Genomic DNA, 6,000 nt, shown 5'->3' with positions numbered 1-6,000 from the left:
TGGCGAGCACATGGAGGGCTGTGCGGCCCCCCAAAGAAATGCCACCCCACACCATGACTGACCCACCGCCAAACCGGTCATGCTGGAGGATGTTGCAGGCAGCAGAACGTTCTCCACGGCGTCTCCAGACTCTGTCATGTCTGTCACATGTGCTCAGTGTGAACCTGCTTTCATCTGTGAAGAGCACAGGGCGCCAGTGGCGAATTTGCCAATCTTGGTGTTCTCTGGCAAATGCCAAACGTCCTGCACGGTGTTGGGCTGTAAGCACAACCCCCACCTGTGGACGTCAGGCCCTCATACCACCCTCATGGAGTCTGTTTCTGACCGTTTGAACAGACACATGCACATTTGTGGCCTGCTGGAGGTCATTTTGCAGGGCTCTGGCAGTGCTCCTCCTGCTCCTCCTTGCACAAAAGCGGAGGTAGCGGTCCTGCTGCTGGGTTGTTGCCTTCCTACGGCCTCCTCCACGTCTCCTGATGTACTGGCCTGTCTCCTGGTAGCGCCTCCATGCTCTGGAGACTACGCTGACAGACACAGCAAACCTTCTTGCCACAGCTCGCATTGATGTGCCATCCTGGATGAGCTGCACTACCTGAGCCACTTGTGTGGGTTGTAGACTCCGTCTCATGCTACCACTAGAGTGAAAGCACCTCCAGCATTCAAAAGTGACCAAAACATCAGCCAGGAAGCATAGGAACTGAGAAGTGGTCTGTGGTCACCACCTGCTGAACCACTCCTTTATTGGGGGTGTCTTGCTTATTACCTGTAATTTCCACCTGTTGTCTATTCCATTTGCACAACAGCATGTGAAATTTATTGTCAATCAGTGTTGCTTCCTAAGTGGACAGTTTGATTTCACAGAAGTGTGATAGACTTGGAGTTACATTGTGTTGTTTAAGTGTTCCCTTTATTTTTTTGAGCAGTATATATCACTGGGATTAATTTGACTCCGATATGCAGATGTTTATGACAGTATGATGTTTCGTTGTTCCTATATAGTAGATTGAGTCTAGTGCTTAATACCAAGCTTTCCTTTTCATCTTGATTTGACTAACACAGCTAGTACTTCATCTTGAAATGACAGATTCTAAATTATTAAACTGCAGGTAAAGGTGAACTGCACTGCAGCTCTAACATGTCTAGTGTCTAAAGCGTTTATGGGTGTCTGTCTACACTTTCTACCAGGCATTCTGGAGAAGAGCAGGCGCAACCTTGTGATCATAGATATTCATATTTAGGGTCTTAAAGTACATAGTTCAAGAATAGGGCAATACAATTTATGACTACACTACCAATGATGCAGCTGTTGCATTGCTTGCATACTACAGTATCTTCACATGCAGGTAAAAGAAAATACTTTAGCATTCTTAAACCATTTAAAATTGAAGTAAAGTTTGTATCTACATTCAATAATCAAGTTTGAATTATTCAGTCATGTTTTAGGTGTTACTTGACTAAATCTGATGTTTGTTTTAATTGGACAGATACTTTAAAAGGTTGACAGACCCTGTTCTATATTAGACAGTGTCATAATATATTAATGCATACCTGTGAATACTGCAGCCTGTGTTAATGAATATTGTTATATATTAATTAATAATATATTACATTTCAAAGTGGCAACTTTGTTTGGAAAGGTGAGTTCCAGCACCATAACCATCGTCATATTCTGAAGTGGAATCTGTAACATTCATGATTCTTCGTAGTTATAGCAACATCAGAATTAATTTTAGAAGTGCATAGAGACTTGCTCACCAACACAACAATATGTTTACATACATCATTACACAAGTCAGCAAGTTGATCAGGAAGAAACAGCAGGAGGTAGAATGGGGAGGTGCTGAGAGTAGGCGAGGAACTCCAAGGCTTTGAATGTCTGAATCAGAGCTCCTTTGAGTTGGTTGCTTCTTAAATTGATCTGTACAAATTGGTATTTGAGGTTACGTGACGCACACACATGGCAACCACACTGCAGTTGATCGGTGGTGGAGGAGGCAGTTCATTTGAATTCCACGGCATGAAAAACGGTGCCACCCTCAAGAAGATCGGAGTGGCGGTGGAAGGCTGGCAGGTCAAAGCTGTGTGGACGGAGCTTACCGACGGGCGTGTTGCGACGTTTGGAGACGCGAACACTTTCAATTAGTTTGAGTTGTACCTTGGCGAGCGCATCACCAAGCTGTCTCTGTGGGGTAACCGCGCCGGCACACGTCTGGGTGCCATCAAGTTCACGACGAGTCAGAACCGGCAGTTCTTTGAAAAAATGACCAGCTGGGGACTGAAGACTGAGTACACCATCGATGTGGGGTCCGGAATCTGCCTGGGGCTGCAGGGCAGGTCTGGCTGGGACCTCGACAGCATGGGCTTCCTCTTCATCAACACCATCAAGTCGTCCGTGCTGACCGACATGGAGTATCCCACCCTGTCCCTCTTCAAACCCCAGGTGAGCTCTTCTATAGATGTGTGTAGACGGCTCAGGAAAACTCTACCGATGCTCTAACATTAACGGGGCTGTCCACTTTAAAACATATAATCCAATATGGGGGTTGACATTCATCAGGCATCTGTTTAATTGGCATTGGTCAGTAAAATAGCCCCAACACCCTTTTTTCTTTTTAAACCTTTACACATATGCATCAGGCCAAGATAGCACACACACCTGTTATTATTATTGGCTTTCTAAAAATCTATTTATCAGTTCCTCACTGATTAGTTCTTAAATTGTCTTTGTCTTGTTTGAACAACTTGTATCTTTGTGTGTTGATTTTAGGTGACCCCAGAATATGTGAAATCTGTGTCTCACCACAACGACACCTCCTTGGTTCAAGAAAAGTCCATTACATACAGCAAGACCCTGACCAAGACTTCCTCCTGGTCCGTCAGCAACAAGATAGAATCCACCTTGAATGTGTCGGTCAAAGCGGGGATCCCGGATCTGGTTGAGGCGTCATCAGTGTTCAGCTTGACTGTGGGAGTGGAGCAATCCACCAGCCTGCACAAGACAGAGACCATAACAGAATCGGATACCATCAACGTGAAGATCCCGCCAGGGAAGACCATGGATGTTGAGATCACAGTGGGGAAAGCAAATATCGACCTTGACTACAGGGCCACAGTGAAAGTCACCTGCATGAATGGCAGTCAGCTGGTCTTCCCATCCAACGGCATCTACACTGGTGTGACTTACACTTCAGCGAGGGTATCCACAAAGGAGAGATGAGACAAGTGCGACTTCATGAATAATAAGCACAGTAACAGAATGTGACACCATTACTGATTATTTGTGTGGCTTCTCTGTTATTATGATCATCTTTGACTGATTCTAATTGAACCCAGTTGACCCAGTTTTTTTATTTGTCTCAGCAGAGGGTATAACAACAAGTGGGTCATTCCTACAATACGGTGCCTTTTGTGTCCAATGACATGTTTATAACACATTTTGTGTGAATTATTGAACAACATTAATTTAAAAATGTTTTGTTACATGTTTAGTCCCCCATTTACCATAAACATAATGTTACGTAACGATAATTAATTTTATAAAGAATTTGTCTTGTGTGTTTGCCATATCTCCAGTTAAATTCCCATTGGATATACTATTCATAAAATGTACAAATATTGTAATTATCATTACATTGAGTTCTCTTTCTAACAAATTGTTTATTATGATTAACACATGCAGTCACTGAAACACGCGCACATTCACGCTACACATCACATCTGTTAACAGAGTTGTATTGTGATTGCTAAATACTGCACAATTTAAACACTTGCCCCAATCCCCCTAACCCAAAAGACGTGTAAATATTGGACTATACATTGTGTAGAATACAAGCAGCATCTCAGTTGCATATCAGTTACAACTAACAGCATTTTTGTTGTAATTCTAGTCACTATGGGGCAGCAGGTAGCCTAGTGGTTACAGAGTTGGGCCATTAACCGATAGGTTGCTAGATCAAATCCCTGAGATGACAAGGTATAAATCTGTTCTGCCCCTGAACAAGGCACTTAACCCACTGTTCCTAGGCTTGTCATAGCTGTTGAAGAGTGGGAAAACATTCCACAGGTCACAATCAACAGCCTGATCAACTCTATGTGAAGGAGATGCGTCGCACTACATGAGGCAAATGGTGGTCATATCAGATACTGACTGGTTTTCTGATCCACTCCCCTACCTTTTTTATTATGTGTCTTTGACCAACAGATGCATATCTGTATTCCCAGTCAAGTGAAATCTACAGATTTGCCTTTTCCCACATGTGTTATGTTGCAGCTGTAATGAATTCTCAGGGAGAAAAAGGTGTAGATTAGAGCGTGGCAGGTGTTTATTTCGCCTTCGCAGAAGGCAGGAATCGTGGTCGCAGGCAATGGTCATACACAGGTAGGCAAACAGGCAGGTGAATCAAAACTAGGATTGAAGGCTATAACAGGTTCTGACAAATGAGCTAGGAAAAGGCTTAGTAGAGTCAAAACGAACAATACCTCACAAAGGCACAAACAGAATGAACTTAACTAAATAAGGAGCTTATGAGACCAGGTGAGTAACGAACACAGGTGAAATCAATGAACAAAAAGGAAAGACAGGGTTACGTTCAAGAATACAAAGAAACAGGGCTACGTTCAAGAACACAATGTTGACTAAGAAAATAAATACAGAACTTTACAGCAGCCTTGTTCTAAAATGTATTCAATAATTATTTTCCCTCATCAAGAGGGCTATGGCTTACGAAACTTGGCATCGGAGTAGTAGGGATAGGCTGGCGGAGAACAATACCCCATAATACTCCACAATACCCCATAATGACAAAGCGAAAAAGGTTTTTTGAAATGTTTGCAAATTTTAATAAAAATTATTATTAAAAATAAAAAACAGAAATAGCTAATTTATGTAAGTATTCAGACCCTTTGCTGTGTCGAAATTGAGCTCAGTTGCATCCTGTTTCCATCGATCATCCTTGACATGTTTCTACAACTTGGAGTCACCATGTGGGAAATTCAATTGATTGGACATGATGTGGAAAGGCATACACCTGTGTATACAAGGTCCCAGAGTTGACAATGCATGTCAGAGCAAAAACCAAGTCATGAGGTCAAAGGAATTGTCCGTAGACCCCCGAGACAGGATTGTGTCCAGGCACAGATCTGGAGAAGGGTACCAAAATATTTCTGCAACATTGAATGTCCCCAAGAACACAGTGGCCTCTTAAATGGAAGAAGTTTGGAACCCCCAAGACTCTACCAAGAGCTGGAAGCCAGGCCAAATTGAGCAATCAGGAGAGAAGGGCCTTGGTCAGAGAGGTGACAAGATTCTCTGGTCTGATGAAACCAAGATTGAACTCTTTGGCCTGAATGCCAAGCGTCACGTCTGGATAAAACCTGGCACCATCCCTACGGTGAAGCATGGTGGTGACAGCATCATTCTGTGGGAATATTTTTCAGCGGCAAGGACTAGGAGACTAGTCAGGATCGAGGGAAAGATGAACAGAGCAAAGTACAGAGAGATCCTTGATGAAAACCTGCTTGAGGATGCTCAGGACCTCAGACTGGGGCAAAGGTTCACATTCCAACAGTACAACAACCCTAAGCACACAGCCAAGACAAAGCTGGAGTGGCTTTTGGACAAGGCTCTGAATGTCCTTGAGTGGCCCAGTCAGAGCCTGGTCTTGAATTCGATTGAACATCTCTGGAGAGACCTGAAAATAGCTGTGTAGCGACTCTCCACATCCAACCTGACAGAGCTTGAGAAGAATGGGAGAAAATCCCCAAATGCTTGAGTGCCAGGCATGTAGCAAGAAGATTCGAGGCTGTAATCGCTGCCAAAGGTGCTTCAACATAGTTCTGAGTAAAGGGTCTGGATACTTATGTAAATGTGATATTCAGTTTTTTATAACATTTGCCAAAATTTCTCAAAAAACGTTTTTGCTTTGTCATTATGTGGTTTGTTTGTAAAAACATTAATTATTTAATCCATTTTAGAATAAGGTTGTAACGTAACGTAAAAAA

General features: G+C 43.0%; 1 pseudogene; it reads left to right on the top strand.

Annotated features, from left to right (window-relative positions):
* The first annotated feature begins 1,599 nt into the window (after positions 1-1,599).
* On the top strand, positions 1,600-3,222 carry LOC106566392 (aerolysin-like protein; annotated as a pseudogene).
* The last annotated feature ends 2,778 nt before the right edge of the window (positions 3,223-6,000 follow it).

Source organism: Salmo salar, chromosome ssa13 (assembly GCF_905237065.1).
Source record: "Salmo salar chromosome ssa13, Ssal_v3.1, whole genome shotgun sequence".
Classification (NCBI taxonomy): domain Eukaryota; kingdom Metazoa; phylum Chordata; class Actinopteri; order Salmoniformes; family Salmonidae; genus Salmo; species Salmo salar.
Note: the sequence above shows the minus strand (reverse complement) of the source record. Positions and strands in the feature narration are given on the sequence as shown.